Genomic DNA, 18,464 nt, shown 5'->3' with positions numbered 1-18,464 from the left:
TCAAAATTTTGATTGATGTTCGACAGGTGTTTCTGATGCAATATCTATTTACAGTACAGGGTAGAGACAGGAAATGCGGTTTTCAAATGAACCAATGAGAAATGAGGGCGACAGGAAATACGTAGATGATGGTTTTGAATGAGTTAAATATCTTTATCAGTATTTGATACACGCCTCATATAACTGAGAGAACTAAAAATGGTGAATGTTTAAGATTGTTGAATCCAATTGTCACTGCATTCAATGTTTTTTAGTAATATAGGAATGAACCGCAAACAAAAAATATTAAAGCTATTAAACTATTTAAGCTGACATCCCACAAAAATATTGTCCAACGGCAATATTGGCATACTTGGTCCAACAAAGTGTGTTATCATTATATGAAATGGAACAGCTTAATAACTAATAACTTGGGTCAAATCAGACTTTACATTTTGTAGAAAATGTTGACGGGTCTGTGCATGCATCGCTCTGGTTCGTATATCTGGTTCCCAGTGTCCTCTGCCTCTCCTGCACCCTCATCTGCTCCAAGTACATTACAATATTACAATATTTCAAAGGAGAAATTATTATGGATGTTAAACCCTATATTTTCAGAACTTGTTTCTGCAGCTCTTTCTGTATGAACTTTAGACTGAGTGCTCACCAAAAGCAGCTGTCTCCCGCGAGCCAGAGGAAGGCGTCTCATTTCTGTGTCAACTGTTGTCTACTGGGCCTAAGGTCAGGGGTCAACCTCTGCTATGATGAACACACACACACACACACACACACACACGCATTACATTTTGTAAAAAATGATGATCGTATGTCTGTGCATGCTTAGCTCTGGTTGGTATGTCTGGCTCACACTGTCCTCTGCCCTCCTGCGTCCTCCGCTGCTCCGTACTCATCTGGCTGTGCCTGCTTCGTTCTGGCCCGGGGATCTGTGTTCACTCCCCTTTTCCCTCCACACCTATTTTTCCCATGCCCGTTCACTCTACCGGAAATTGCGTTTTCAGTTCAAATGAGCTAGCCAGTGAGAAGTCAAAAAAAAAAAAAAAAAAAAGATCAACATTCCCTGTACCATAAATATGGTATTTTTCATCAGATCACACAAAATCACACATGGCATTTGAACACATAACATTCATTGTGACTACTTTCTTTGAATTTTGAGTGATTTATTCAACTTAGTCACACTTTTTTTTGTTTATGGTCAAAATGTAGGAAATTAATGGGAAAGAGTATAATATTCATCCATACACACACTCCTACAACTTTCTTGTGCTTGTGTACCATTATACAAATGAAACATACGCGCACACACACACACACACACACACACACACACACACACACACACACACACACACACACACAAACAGACACAGTTCATGTTGTCATGTTGCCGCTTATGCATGTGAACCACTAATGTTCGCCCACACATGCATATGAATTTTAACTTGTGAATACAAAACTTATTTTGTATCATTTTAATGTAACTAGCAAAACAGATTTGTAGTGATTGACAATTCACAATGACAAACATTGACATTGACTTAAAAGATTGGTGTTTAATGTGGTGAAAGATGTCAATTTAAAAAAAAAGATAACGTAGCAGCAAATAGTTAAGCTAATTATATTAAATATACAAACGTTAAAAAAAAAATGTGCTTGTGACATTTTTTGTATTAATACAGCTGTTGAAATGATATTTTATTCTCCTTGATGTACACAATGCTTATAACAGTTGTAAAAAAATGTAAGATAACATTCAACTTTGCACACTGAACCAAACTTGTTTCTTTGTAAAACGCCAACGTTAAAAGTAAGTAGTACTACCTTGAAGTTATATGACTTCACCAGATGCATTTATGCTTTAGCGACATTGCGTCATAATTTCCCAATTCAGAATTAACACGTCATCAAAATGTAAGTCTCACAGACAAGATATGGTATGTTCAACATGAATTTGAATTCATGAATACAAAACTGATTTTGTATCATTTTAATGTAACTAGCATAACCACATTTGCTTAAAAGATTGTTTGTGTTTAATGTGGTGAAAGATGGCAATTTAAAAAAGATAACATAGCAGCAAGTAGTTTAGCTAATTATATTAAAAACATTACAAACATTTTTAAACCTTATGTGATCAGTGTTAAAAAAGAAAAGAAAGTAAGATGAGATTCAACTTTGCACCCCGACCCAAATTTGTTTCTTTGTAAAACGCCAACGTTAAAAGTAAGTAGTACTACCTTGCATTTTACTCTGGTCTCATGTTATCTGCATTTCAACCTGAGCTCAATTATTTATAATAATTAATTATACAACGCAATATGCAACTGACAACTTTGTCTTAATATTTGATGGCCTGTTCAGAGAATGACCGACAAATGATATATCTCTTAAGAGCAGAAACTAAGAATTTAAGACCACAATTTTTTATCCCGTAAAAGTATCACTGAAAAGACCCTGAAGGGTGTTGGAACGGCAACTATGATTACATCAAAACTCAGACTCAAACAAGGTTCTTGTTATTTACTAGAAAAGAGAGGATTTAAGAAAACTATAAGAGATAGTTAAAAAAGAAAAAGATATAGGAAGCTTGGCCCTCTAAGCAAACTGCTATTTTATTTATGAATTCGTATATCCAAATGTGATATTGTTCGACTTTGTATTTCTAATATTGTTATACAATGTTCTATCTTTTTTTATATCTACAACATCTATCAATGTTGGAAGATCTCTCTTGGAGTAGACTAGTTTCTCCCTTTGACAGAGCAAGGGCCTCTAGCTTGCAGTTGTCAGCTAAGGTCAAAGGTCGACCTCTGCTCTGCAGCGCTTACACACACACACACACACACACACACACACAGTTTTATTTTCTGTTTTTCTGTTTCCTTGACCCATTTTTTAGTCTTAAGTACTTAATACAAGAAACAAATTAACAGTTAATCATGCAACATCAGTTAGTTGCTAGGATGTATAATACAAATTACTGCAATGATTATCTCTCCCCTATATTGAGTAGTCAGGTCAGTCTTTACCTAAACACCTTTATGCTTTGTACAACTTGACATTAATGTAACTTTAAATAAAAGCCCCATACTACTACTTTATGTGAAATGTCCAAATAGTTATGAGACAAACTGCTGATTCTAGTTTTAGTGCTATATAATTCAGACCTGGGTAGCTTAAGTTGACTGACATTCGATAAAATTACCAACCAGTTGTTGATGGAATGCACAATGCAACAGGTAACTTTCCCTTCTGTCACATGCTGCCAGAGTGAATAGAGCCAGCGGACGGGTTGTCTAGCTTTAACTTTCACTGTTTATTTTACACAAGTGTAGACGGTGGTTTGCATTCTTAACAGGCCCAGATTCATAAGCATCAGTTCTGCTGTATGAAACGAGCTGCTGTCATGCGAGCCATAGGTAACAGTTGCCGCAACTAAGGTCAAAGGTCAACCTCTGCTCTACATACATACATGTATGGTGTTTTATTTTCTGTTTTTCTGTTTCCTAGTCCCATTTTTTAGTCTTAAGTACTTAATACAAGAAACAAATTAACAGTTAATTATGCAACATTAGTTAGTTGCAAGGATGTATAATACAAATTACTGCAATGATTATCTCTCTCCTATACTGAGTAGTCAGGTCAGTCTTTACCTAAACACCTTTATGCTATGTACAACTTGACATTAATGCGTAACAACTACGTTTTAACCAGCTTTATCTTATTATCTTTTAGAAATAGTATCATATCATATATGCTGCATGAAAACGAACTGCGAGCCATAGCAAGGGGCCTCTAGGCTAACCTCTGCTCTGCTGCACATACACACACACACAGACACACAGACACACACACACACACACACACACACACAACTAAACATACAAGAAATACTCCAAAACACAACCACACAAAACAAAGACAAAAAAAAAATATATATATATATATAAATAATAATAATCCTATGCTACCCCGGTCTGTGGGTTATCCATTATTCAATGTGAATTCATCATTTTATAGTCTTTATATAATTCAGTACTAAGGACCATGTGGATAAGAAATCTTGCAGTCTTGAATGCCGTTTACTTGTAATTTGTTCAGTGGGCAACAAGTCCATTATCTGTTCCAGCCAATGATCCAATGTGGGTCCTGATTGGGAAATCCATGTAGTAAGTATACATTTTTTTTAGCAAAATAGGAAAACATTGTAAACACACATTTTCTTGTACAGGGAAACTTATTTTCCACATCATAATTCAACAAATATAACATAGGGCATAACTCAAAAGTACAGTTACACATATCTTGAATTGCTTTGTGAATCTTCTCCCAAAAGGAATAAACAGCTTTACAATACCATAATAAATACATGAATGTTCCTAATTCAGTTCCACATTTCCTACACATAGAAGAGTTTGTATGATCAAACTTACTAAGCTTCACTGGAGTTATATAGTATTTATACAGGAATTTATAATTAGTTTCCTTAACTTTAATGTTTATAGTTAAAGGTGGGGTCAACTCCGTACACAGAGTTAGCCATTCTTTTTCACTAAACTTCTTTTTAAGCTCTAATTCCCAATTTGTTCTCAAAGAAGAAAAAGAGTTCTGGGAACTTTCAGACAAAATTCTATACAAGTGAGATATCTTACACTTAAGCGGAGTTGCAGAGATAATAAATTGTTCCAGCTCAGTGGGATAGAGTCTAAGTTGTCCCTTTTTACGTAAAGATACAATGATGTGAAGAACCTGCAAGTATTTAAAAAAATCTGTTCTAGGAATTTATATTCTGCACAAATAGCCGTAAAGGATTTATCGGACTCAGAGCCTTCATCAAACATATCTGAAAAAGTTTTTAAACCATGAAGTTACCAATTTCGAAAGTCAGTTTGAGAGAGAGCTAGAAAGTCGGGGTTAAATGCAATAGGAGAGTTTTTGCTTATATGACCTTCTGTGCTCAGATACCTATTACAGTCCTGCCAAGCTTTCAATGTGGCTTGTAAAGGGGGGAACCCCTCTACATTCATCAGGGACTGCAGTTTGTTAACATAAAGTGTTGTTGTGATCTCCAATGGATAGCATGTTAGTGATTTCACTTGCTACCCAAAGAGAACTAGTTCCCAACTTCCAACTTATAATATGTCTATTTAAAAGGTCGTCACTCATCTGATAATACTAGACGACTGTTTAACATCATACATTATCTGAACCAGGAAAAAACACCTTCATTATTATTGTCTCTCGATGCTGAGAAGGCGTTTGACTGCTTAGAATGGGATTTTCTTTTTTAGTACTAGATACATTTAAATTAGGCTACAATTTCATTGAATGGATTAAAGCATTATATGACACTCCAAATGCAACTGTCTGTACTAATAATGTGGAATCTCCCCCAGTGCACTTAGGAAGAGGTACCAGGCATGGCTGCCCTCTCTCCCCATTATTATTTGTTATTGCTTTAGAACCGTTTGCTGAGATGATCAGAACTAATCCTATGATAAAGGGAGTGACCGCAGGCACACAACATCACAAAATTTCTCTCTATGCCGATGATACTTTATTATTTGTTAAAGTGGACAGCTTAATCCTTGGGGTCTTGTTGTTCCATATACATAGTGTTAAACATCTATTAATTAACTTAAAAAAAAGAGGGAACCGTCTGCATCCTTCCAGATATTTCTTTTCATTGTTTCTATTGGCAGATGGTATGAACAGAGCCACAAGTTTAAGTCTGGTGCATTACATGGTTACATGTCTGCGACCAAAGTACTAACAGCTGATCTGAGCTACCTTTACTCTGCTGTTTGACATGTCCTGCAAAGAGAGGACAACACAACCTACAGTAAAGAGTCTCCATGATAGGAAGTGTGTGTGTCAGAACTTGTTGCTATGGTTATTTCTGCAGTGAGGGAGTAGAGGAGGGAGACAGTATCTTCAATGGGTCAAACATGTCGATTTGATAATTATACCTCTGAAGTTTGTTCTGTAATTCAAAAACAGTGGGTCCAAACGGCAAAAATATTATCATCACAAGAGAGATAAAAGTCTGGCAAACACATTGATGTGGTTTTTGGTGTCAAATATATGTGACACAGAGCAGATAACAAACAGAGAACCGTCCTTCCAGATATATTTTTTCATTGTTTCTATCGGCAGTGCGTATGAACAGAGTCAAAAGTTTAAGTCCAGTGGATTCCATAGTTACATGTCTAAGACTGGCACAAAATTTCCTACATTTTGACCAACCATAAAGAGTGAAAACTGTAGGGGAGAGAGCAATTTGTTTGGAAAAATTTCAGAGAATCGTGCTGCAGCTCCCCCCTCTGTCCTCCCTTCTGGCTTTCAACATTCCGTCCCCATACACACACATTGGAAAATCTGAAACGGTCTGAAAACTGGATGATACATAAACTGTGATTTGGTAGAAACCATGCTTGATATCAAAATGCCCATTCAGCCCAATAATGGCCAAAGTCTTGTCTTCGGTTTAAACTTTTAATTATTTTTCTACATTAAAGTATGGCGAATCAGTATGGCCCCAAAGAGAGGTTGTTTTGAGCTATGTTAAGTGATTTCCCGAAGATTTCCCATTGAAGTTGCTGTTTTTTGCCGATTTCGTGAAAACCGCACAGCAAATCTCTTAGAAAACACATAGCATACCATTCCCGATCATTAGACACATTTTGATGTATTTTGTGTGCATGTGTTGGCAACGCTCCTTGACTAGTTCCGCCACATTTTTGTCCTGCTACTAGTCACGGAACATTGCCAACACATGCACACAAAATACATCAAAACGTGTATAATGATCGGGAATGGTGTGCAATGACTTTTCTAAGAGATTTGCCATGCGGTTTTCACGAAATCGGCAAAAAAACGCTTTGGTCTTTATTGGGCTGAATGGGCATTCTGAAATCAAGCACGGTTTCTACCAAATCACAGTTTATGTATCGTCCAGTTTTCAGACCATTTAAGATTTTCCAATGTGTGTGTTCTGACACACACACCTCCTATCATGGAGACTCTTTACTGTAGGCCGTGTTGTCCTCTCTTTTCATGACATGTCAAACAGCAGATTTACTGTTAGGCAGTGTTATTCGGATGTGCACCAAGTAGTAGGCACACTGTCAAAATTTCCTGCGGAATTTTCTAGTTTTATGTATGAGGCTCCAGTTCACAGAGCATTTGAGAAAAATACTTTTACTAGCTATAGTCATGTTGTAATTGTTCCTTATACTAATTATATATATATATATAAATAAATAAACATAAATATGATGATATGACTTCATTCTACTCTGTTGCCTTTTTTCCAGATTAGAGCAACAGCCTCTCTGTAAACGTCCCTGCGTAGGCTGACGCAGGATGGGTCCATCAGATCGCCATGACAACCCTCATCAACAGCTTCTCTTTTTCTGTTTTTAACAAACACGATTTCTTTATCTCATCTTCAGAGGAAATGTTACACGAGTCTAATACCACGGAGGCTGACCGTAGATTTCCACAGGATGCAGAACGTCTGCGAACCGGCTCCGCTGTGGAACGGCTGCGTGCTCCGCCGTCCGTCAATACCCACCAGGTCCGGATTTGTTGCGTAACGGCTGCGGCCAGCCGACCACAAGATCTCGCGAATTGACGTATGTTCGCGCGATATAACAGGATGTAGTTTTTATAAACAGAACCACAAAACCAACAACAGTTTGTTTCCATCCAGAGGAGTAGAGGGGAAACAACTCTGTGCTGTGTTTTCAAGGTGTAGTGCAGGGAAAATGATCTGTATTTTATTTTGAAAAGTAACCGGATGTTTTATTTTGTTTCTGTGCTCGACTTCCTGTCCCGCACAATCTGAATTGTGCTGAATTGCTGCGGAGCTCTCCGTCGTCCATCAAAAATAGAAGCTCTGCGTATCTGCTCCGGAGGGCTGCGGACTGACGGAACTGGGACGGAGTAGGGACGCAGACGTTCTGCAGTCAGTGGAAATACACATATTGACTTTAATGGAAACCTAATGACTCCGTCGACGTTCCGGAGACGTTCCGCATCCAGTGGAAATTGCCGGTGACATGTCTTAATCAGATAAGAGAGAGGGGGGGGGGGGGGTGTGTGTGTGTGTGTGTGTGTGTGTGTCTGTGTTTGTGAAGATTTTATAATGGTGGTCTGTGTCCCCCTAGGGGTACTCTGGAGGACTGCAGGGGGTATGTGTCCCCATAGGGGTACTCTGGAGGACTGCAGGGGGTACGGGAGATTTTTTCACAAAATATTTTTCAGTTCCAAGGCTGTTGTACCAGACCATTGATCCTCTTTATAAAGACTTTTTTCTACCAAAAATGTGAGGTTTCTGTCACCGTCTTTGGACCTATTCTTTCTTTCTGCTTTTTTTTCCCAAGTTTGTCGCTTTTTGTGAAGTTTTTGTCCACTTTTTTTTTTAACCTGTTCTTGTCGTTGGTCCTTCTGTTTTTTCTACTGTCATTTTTTACCAAGTTTTTCTTACTTTTTTGAATTTTTTGTCACTTTTGTCAACCTATTGTTGCCTTACTTACTTCCTTTGTAACATCTTTCTCCAAGTTTTTGTCGCCCTTGTTTATCATTTAAATATTTTTCTGGCAGTTGTTTAGTAAATCTATCGCTGACATTGCTATATTGTTCCTCTTTATATAAACTTTTTTTCTACCAAAAATGATTCACGTTGGTCAGGGGGTACTTGGCTTAAAAACCCAATTTAAAGGGGCTTACAAAGTTACTTACAAGTTTGTGAGATGCAGGGTACAGTACTGTAAAAATAGGGGTACAAGGAGGAGGAAGAACAAAAAAAATTGTAACGAGCAAAGCAGAGTAGTAATTTCTGATAAATTTTGAGCTACTATGATAGAACATGTTTTCGTTCTTCAAAAGACCGACGGAAAAATATGAAATTTGTTTTGAGATTAAAATTCTACTTCTTCCTGAGAACTATATGTTTTGAACAATGTGTTTTCTATTTTTTGGTATATTGTTCACTGACTGCTTGATAGTGTATATCATTTTGATCACTTTGTTTATGATTTGAGAGCAGTGTTGAAGATGAGGTTTTGTGTTTAATGTTTTCAGCAAATGTAGCAAGGTTTCAGAAATTGTGTTTTAGCAATTGAGAAAAACTGTAATACATGAAGTCAAAGCCAACTCTGACAGCTGAAGGGCAGCAACAAGTATGTTATATAGAAATTAAACCTTTTTTTATCTGAACCACCATCTGAAGCCACGTGACACAGCCAGGACACCCATCCTTACTATCTTCCCTATTACACATATTTTTGTATTTAAACTGTTTAGTTTGTATACCCCTGGATAATAACTGCACATTCCTGCACTAATGTACACATTCAAATCAGACACTTTATATACGTATTCTTATATTTTTCAATAAGATGCTCATTGTAAAATCTCTTTGGATGAAAGCATCATTTCAGTTCAGTTCAGTCAGGCAGCCAGCAGGTGGCAGCACAGCACCTTCTCTTTCTTTACACATGCTCAGTTCAGCTCACAGTTCATCCTGTTGGCTTGGTGTGTTTTTTAATTCAACACCTAAACTAAAATGACCGACAACACGTGGACACTGCGGTGGGTGCTACAAACATTATTAACATTATTAAGATGCATGATAATTTATACCTTATTAACCCCACAGCGGCTTCAGACAGACATGCAGACACACAGACAGAAAGCACAAGAAACACTGCAGTTTTGTATTGCACATGGGTACACACACAATGCTACGTTTCCCATCAACTTTACAGTTTTTATTTCACATTGTTGACGCTTTTTTAAGCTTTGTAGGCTACACAAACAAACACACACACAGCAGAAAGAGACACTGCACTGTTTGTTCTTAGTGCACCGAGCACACACACACACACGTTACGTTTCCTAGCAACCTTCCACTGAACAGTACCATCCATCACAGAGAGCGTGTTGTTGACCTCACCCGTCTGAACGTGAAGTGGAGGGTCATCCATCAGCATGTTAGCATTTAGCATGTTAGCCACAACCAGCATGCACCTGTTGGTGAAGTAACATGGCAGCAGGTATGTTTGATTTGAATCACTTGAGGATAATTACGATAGATGTTACTTTTTCACCCCTGGGTGTTACACTCATTCACACACACACACACACACACACACACACACACACACACACACACACACACATATAATAAAGTGTCCAGTGTTAATAAATAAAGATGCCGATCATGTGCTGAGACATTGAGAAGAAAGAAAGCATAATGTAATGCAGTCAGACAGCCAGCAGAATAGAGCAGAATACACTTTATTGTCCCAGAGGAGAAATTTGTCTTGGGCATAGAGCTACAATCTGTTGCTTCACAACACAAACATGTCACAGAAAAAACATTCTAAAATCAACATAACATAAAATCAACTTAAAAACATGAACATAAGATCAACAAAGCATCTTAGGACATAAAAGAAGGTCACATATGACTGAACAGACAATACCACATCTTAAATAATAACTGTAATAATTAAAGTGCTGGTGTATTTATTGAACCTGAGATTTACTATTGGAGTTCATCAGCTTGATAGACGTTGGAATAAACAATAACTTAAGTCTGTTTGTTTTACATTTAATGTGAGTGTGAATGAGATGCTCATTGTAAAAGTCTCTCTGGATGAAAGCATCATATCAGTTGAGTCAGACAGCCAGCAGGTGGCAGCACAGCACCTTCTCTTTCTTTACACATGCTCAGTTCAGCTCACAGTTCACTCTGTTCGCTTGTTCTATTCTTTTTATGTATTTATTTTATGTATAGTATATTACAGTAATGTTACTGTGTTTAGGGGACAAAATGAAGTGCATCAACATGTCAACAGACACATTAACTAAAATATATATAGATATAGAGAGAGAGAGAGAGAGAGAGAGAGAGAGAGAGAGAGAGAGAGAGAGATATAGCAGTAATTTATTATTTAGCAAAAGGCATCACATTTTCACGGCATGATCCCTGATGCATGGGCGTGAATCTCATCTAACAGTTTGGGGGGGGACAATAAATATAACATTTCTGAAGAGCAATTTTTGAAGGGGACACACATAATACAGCCACAATTATACTTGTAGAGCACATGTGTCAAACTCAAGGCCCAAGGGCCAAATCCGGCCCCTCGCAGGTTTTGATCCGGCCCGCATTTCAATTTAGGTTCACAATAAATTTAGGCCCACCTAGACTTTGAGGCCCAAAATGTAAGTGAGAAGACTACAGCATATGAGACATGCAATAATAGTCAAAATATTTGACTTTTTCTCTTAAATAAACACGTCAATAATCTCTACATGTCTGGCCCTCGATGTGATTCTCATTTTCCAGTGTGGCCCAGGGAAACTGAGTTTGACACCCCTGTTGTAAAGGATATGTGTACACAGAGAAAAGCCTTAATACTATCATTAGTGTAGCCTGGAGACTGTACCATTATCCTTCTTTTTAGTGTTTCTCTTGATTCAGTGAAAAAAATATGTTTTCCATACTTGTAGTAACTACCTCATCCAACCAAATAGCAAGACTTCTATAAAGACTTGTTAAATTAGCTGATCATAATGTAAATTAGTGAGCCACTGGTACAGCTCATCTGCTAACCCTGACAGCCACACACCTCCAAAAATATGAACTAAGCTCAACACACTTACCTGAGACTCTACAGTCAGGTCCCTGGTCTCCCTGTTCCTCAGTTCTTTATTTATTCTCCTTTCAATTCAATTCAATTTTATTTATAGTATCAAATTATAACAAGAGTTATCTCGAGACACTTTACAAATAGAATAGGTCTAGACCACACTCCGTAGTTTACATAGTGACGTTAGTATTTCCATAAGCACCCATTCTTATAAAGATGTTACTAAATTCTCTTGATATGAGGACTTATTGTACTTACTTGGCATTTTGGTGTACTGAAAAAGGATCTTATGTCTGTTTTTCTTTTCTCTGTCATTTTATCTGGGCAACAACAACACAAATCTTTAACGTCAGATGTCTACATATGAGTTAGGTTCACCATGCGGTCATATTATAATTCTAAAATGATCTTGCGTCCTCCACATAAATATTTGGTTTCAGACAGACCAAAAACGGGACAATGTTAACAATTTTCGCCATCTTACTCATCACTAAATTCACTTCTGAGAACATTTTAGGCGACAAATGAACGGTTTAGATTGCGAATATAGGCAGTCTTGCTCAAATCTTTGTCGAATTGACAATTTGTTCCAAAGTTTTCGGAGTTGAGGAGCTCCATAAAGTGACGCGGCAGCCAGCTTGCGCCTGCCGGGGCCGCTAGCTCGTCGCTCGGACGGTCACGCTCGGAGACCCTGCTGTAAGCTGGAGGTCTCTCAGACCGGTCTCGTAAATAAGAGGCTTTTATTTCGCCGTTGACTGATCGTTTGTTTAAATGTCACAAAACAAGTCCATCATAAGATTAACGGGAACCTCTCCAGCTTCTCCCGTAGCTCTGGGTATATGTCCTGCACTGACTTGAGTGTGAGATAAACTGTGCTAAATTGTGTCTCCCCCATCTGTAGCACTGTCTTAGATAATTGCGCAACCAGGCCAGATTGTTTCAGATATCTCACGAGTCCTTTAACAGCAAGATATGGGTGTATATCCGGCGTGTTGTCGGCCAGTGCATCGGCATGCAGACCGTGGCGAAGGACAGTATTAATTAGGTGGTCGAGACAAGAAAGTCTCCTATATGGTTCCAGGGCTTGGATTATGTTGCTGCCTTGATCTGTTTACCCACAGGTAAAAGGAATTGTAGTTGAGAACGTCAGTTATAACGGCCCACGTATTAAAAAAAATGTAGGGTTTAAATCGGGCTCGGACACAACGTGCACAGGCTCGGGTAGGGTCGGGCTTGATTTTTTGGGCCCGATCTAAGCTTTAACAACAAGGCAGTGTGAATGCGCTGGTGTCTTTTAAGGCTATTACTGCGAGAAAAAGTCTTCCCACATTGTTCACACCAGTACGGCTTCTCTCCAGTGTGAATGCGCTGGTGATTTTTAAGGTCACTGCTATGAGAAAAAGTTTTCCCACATTGTTCACACCAGTAGGACTTCTCTCCAGTGTGAACACGATGGTGGCTTTCTAGGCTATCACTCCTAGAAAAGGTTTTACCACATAAATCACAGCTGTAAGGTTTATCTCCAGTGTGAATGCGTTGATGTTTTTTTAGGTGACTCTGTTGTGTGAAGGCTGCCCCACATTGATCACAGCTGTATGGCTTTTCTCCAGTGTGAACTCTCTGATGGATCTTTAAATATCCAGATGTTGTGAAGGATTTGTCACAGTGTTGACAGCTATAACGTTTGGGTCCCTCTTCTCCTCTCCGTTTCTATAGCAACAGACAAACCGAGAGAGAGAGAGAGTTAATGAACAACCTTCTTTTAACCCTAGACTTGCTCTCACTGACAATTTTCACTCTTCATACAATAATTTATAAAAAAAATGTGTGCCGGTTGCAGACATGTTATTATGGAAGCAAATGTACTTTCATAACTTTTACAAGCTCCGAAATATTCTACATTTTTCAGGCAAGTCTCCCAATTTGAATGAATGGGGACAATGTTCAAAACTAAATCATTTGCACACTTGCTTCAGTTTTACTTTCAGTTCGAAATTCCATGACAACTTTAAAATAACACAAACCTGCATACATTCTGGGTATTTTCCATTTTGTTAAATTTCATTCAAACCTTTTGAAATACATACATTAATGTGATGTCAAAATAAAGGTAAAGTTGTTCTGGTTGCAGACATGTTACTATGGAAGTCATCGGGCTCTGTAGTGTGGACGTGACGTGTAAACATAGCAAAAGATATTCATTTTAAAACCAATACATAGTAGTGTGGATGTAGCCTAGGTATCATGATAGTAGCTTGTTAAATAGTGTTAGGAGGCGTACACAAATGGTTTGTTGGCAAGTTACCAAATGGCTCAGAATGACATGAAATCAACGTGTTGTTAACGTGTTGGCTACATGTGAAACATTAATGTGTATAACTCACAGTTATAGTGGCCAAAATTATCACGGTTTTCGGTGTGTTCAATATGTTCAGAAAGCACTGATAGGCCTACACAAGCTGAAATAGTTTCAAAAAGTGTAACAGTGTTTATTATATTACACAAATATAGGCAAAACCTTATCAAAAGTGCAACTTTTAATATCAGAGGTGTCATCTCCTCCTTCCGCCAGGATTCCAAGTTCAAGAAATGCACGTTGTAGGCTACGCAGTGCGCCTGCACAGCAACTTCAGGAGACTCGGATGAAGCTGGGAAGGATTAAACACATGGTTTCCACACCGTGGTAATCCACCACGATAATAATGATACTTTAAATGAAAACGGTAATTGTTATCGTCAACATTTTTATCGTGGTTTACCATTACACCGGTAATCATTATATCCCTATAGGGCTGTGACGAGATCTTGTCCCCAAGAGATCTCGTGAGATGAAATGTGACGAGATTTCTCGTTGAGGTTAAAAGTGTCTCGCGATATCAATACACAACACAAGTGCAGAGCAGCAACCTTGAAATTAGCATAGAAGAACCCCGTCCATTCTCCAAAGACTGACTCCGAGTTTACTTTTGCAGAGCGATAGCGGAAGAATAAAGCTGCATGTAAAACCCAGCGTTAGAACGTTAGAGAGTACCGCCTCTCTCTCTCTCTCTCTCTCTCGGACGAGACACAAGCGTCTGCAGTGTGCAGTTCACTGTGGCGCTGTCTCAAGCAGACCACTCTCTTTCTTTGTTAAAATGAGTCGGGAAACGGACAGCAAAACCTAACTTCACTTTTAATGATATTAAACAAAGAGAAATGTTCTCCCTTCGTCCTATAATAGTCGTAGGAGAAAAGAGCATCTGTCTTCACAAAAATCATCTGTTGAGTGTTTGATGGTAATTTATTTGTGCTTTAGAATGTAATCAATGTGAAACAATAGTAAAATAACCTTTATTTCTCTCTGTCTACTGTACAATGACAAATTCAAGTACAAAACATTTGGTCTCAACTACTGATAGAAAACGCTTAGTTAAGTTGTAACCTTGGTTCTCTGAGTGAAAAGACTCTCTCTCCTCCATACATATGGAATAAGTAACTGTGTAACTGTTAGTTATACAGGAGAGAAGCCAGTCATTTAAGTTTGTGGTAAAACCTTTCAGTGCTCGGTTTTCATTTTATGACTTTTGATTGAATAAAGGACTATTTTTCCAGTCGTATTTCTTCATTAAAGTTATCTTTAAAAGGCTGAGGAGGAGCGACTAGGTCGAGCCAGGCTGAAGTAATTTGGATAGATGCGCGCTCACGGCTTTCCTCAACAGTCCGCGAGGTCGATCACAGATTTACTGATGCTAAAATGGAGAATATGCGTTGTGATGTAATGAAACAGCGAGAGAAAGCTTGGCAGACGATCGTGGACCGCCTGAATGCATAAGCAGCCTAAAAATATACATTTACTGACTACTGCTCTGAACTGAAACCGTCATAATCATACCATTCAAGGAGTTAGGCTACTACTCATTTGCACAAAGTAACAGTTGTAGCTAGGGCTGCACAATATATTGTAAATGTTGCATTAACTTGAAACGGGTAAATCTCATGGTGCATTCAAAGTTATTGTAAAATACCCTTTACTCATCTGTTTTTGCCATTTAACAGCAATTTATTGGTAAAATAAGTTATTATTGTTGTTATTATTACATTTTTAATAAAGTCCCAATAAGTCAGTGTGTTCCTTTAATGTTGAGATTAGATTTCTGGGACTCTTCAGTCTGGAGTAACCTTCGCTCACCTCCTCCTTCTTCCTCTTGCTCCCTCGCTCCTCTGAGTCTCCCGAGGCCTCAATGACAACTTTCCTCTTGCCCTCCTTCTTTTTCTCCTCCTTCTCCTTGTGTTTCTGCATGTACTCGGCGATAAGGTCGGGGCAGTCCCGGTTGTCTTGCGGCTCCCATGTGTTATCCTCACTAGAAAGGTGAGTGCAGACAGAAGAAAATCTCCTCAGGCTTTGTTTTTAGGCAATACATTTTCACTCTAATTGCTAATTTGTAATATTCATTTTTTCTATTGCCATTTTGTAAGGTTATTTGCGGGTCAGCAACTTAGTGTCAAAATACAAAACCTTCAACTTTGAGGGCATGATACAATGCTGAAATTTATGCTGTAGATTATTTGCAATTTGTAAATGAACAAGATACTATGGCTGAATCCCATTTCTCTATCTTACCCCTATCCCTTACCCCTACCCCTTAGTTTACCCCTATCTCTTACCCCTACCCCTTAGTTTACCCCTAGCCCTTTGGCCCTCAAAAACGAGGGGTAAGGGGTAAGGGTGAAAACATACCTCCATGAAATGAGACGCCACTTGGTTACATCATCATACATACTTAGGTCTGTTTGCAATAAATATTTGTATACACACTGCATGGTGTGTTGTATATCTGTTTCAGTTATCACTGTTTTGAATGTATCTGGATACCCCTTGCTGTTCAAGTAAGCTTGCATCCTTACTTGGCATTAATGGGTATATAGCCCTTCCCCTTAGTCCTACCCCTCGACCAAAATGAGTATTGGGACAGCACTTACTCTCACGGGAGCGCGCAAAACTAAGGAGTAAGGGTAAGGGGAAGGGTTAAGACAGAGAAATGAGACGCAGCCTATATATATATATATAGCTCAGGACCAAGAACACCAAGTATTAATATTATAGACTCATACTTACTCGGAGAACCCCTTCCATTTCAGCAGAAACTCTACTCTTCCCTTCACCACTCTGCGGTCCAAAACCTTCTCCACCACATACTCCTCCTCTTCCTCCTCCTCCACTGCTGCTGCTGTGGAGGCAGCTGGTGGTGCTGGTGGTGCCGCTGCTGCTTCTGCTGCAGGCTGCTCCTCCTCCTCGGCCTTCTTGCCCTCCTTTCCTGCTACGGTCGAAAGCTTGACATCTGCTGAGGGCGCCTTTGGTAGACCCAAGGGGGAAACATGCAGAGATAATGATACAAGGGTTAGAAGAACTAATGGGAGGTGTGAGTGAATTATAGTTTACCATGTTTTACTATATTAAAATGTTCTGTTTGAATGGAGAACACGCAAGGGCTGATGAGGTGACCAATCCATAGGACTTGTGAAGTATCTCCTGCATTAAAACTGAAATAACTACTAAAATGTAAGCCATAAAAGTCATTAACTGGAGCTACAAGCTACATGCACAGTAGCCTCAATCAAGAAAATCACCAGATGTTCCTCGCCTTGCAAAACTTAGTTTGTTTCGGGAAACAACAACAAACTTTGAGCTAGCAAGCTACATGGTGAAAATGGCAAGTTTTGAAAAACATTGATCGTGCAAGGCAGGCCTGGTTGGTTCTTTCGGGGAATAATTGTAAAGATTTACAAAGAATTTGTTTTATGTATATATATGTTTTGGGACTGATTGTGGCAAGATTGCTGCGGACGAAGTAATGTTACACAGGGTGATACACTGGTAAGAGCAAATTACGTTTAGCCATGTATGCAGCTAATTTAAATAGCTCACTTTACCGTATTGTGTGAACAGTTAACTTCATTTTATATTACATGTGGCTAGGGTTGGGTACTGTTCACATTTTTACTGGTGCCGGTACCAATACCTGAAAGGAAAAAACCGGTATCAAATCCCTGATAAAAAAAAACCCCTAAAGCTGCAAAATAAGTCAGGTACACTATTTACGTGAGTTATTAATTGCCAAACACCTGCCTTTAACTTAAAACAAAAATCCTCACACAGACAAACAGTGGATGTATTAGCGAGTAATAGCTGAATGATAGTAACAACCCCCCCTCTGTTCTAGAGAAGGGCCACAAGGAAGACATTATACCTGATATGGACTGTGCTGCTGCAAAAGTTGAAATAGGGTCACATTTTTGGTGTGCTTCTTGTCACAAGCTTTGCAGCTGAATCAACACAGTTGTCCCTTTAAAATAAATGAGTAGCCTGCACTTTGACACATTACCATTGTTCGATCCTACCCAAGAGTAATATTTCCGAACAGTAATGGCACCCCCAAAGAACACAAAAACAGATGCCAAACAAAATGAAGATTTGGGTTCATTAAAAACATCCTAATTCTCTTGTATATTACTCGTATTTGCTTTAGCTTTATTGGGGCTGCTCAGTTTTGGACAAAATGATGACCTGTAAGGTGCACCAATCAAACTTTTCTCTCGGATTCTAATACCTAATCTCAGATCAGATCAGTCAGTCAATCAATCAAACTTTATTTCTATAGCACAAACTTTATTTCTATAGCACATTTCATACAAGTTAATGTAACACAATGTGCTTCGTACAAAAGCGACATAAAATAACACAGAGTAAAATACATATAAAACATGTATCGAACACGCACACAAATACGTGCATGTGCGCACACACACACACACACACAC

The 18,464-nt window shown here is 38.6% G+C and overlaps 1 pseudogene; it reads right to left on the bottom strand.

The window, feature by feature from the left end:
• Window positions 1-18,464, bottom strand: part of LOC116050886 — a 101,586-nt pseudogene that overhangs the window by 75,963 nt on the left and 7,159 nt on the right.

The sequence above is a fragment of the Sander lucioperca genome, chromosome 12 (genome assembly GCF_008315115.2).
Source record: "Sander lucioperca isolate FBNREF2018 chromosome 12, SLUC_FBN_1.2, whole genome shotgun sequence".
Lineage (NCBI taxonomy): Eukaryota > Metazoa > Chordata > Actinopteri > Perciformes > Percidae > Sander > Sander lucioperca.
Note: the sequence above shows the minus strand (reverse complement) of the source record. Positions and strands in the feature narration are given on the sequence as shown.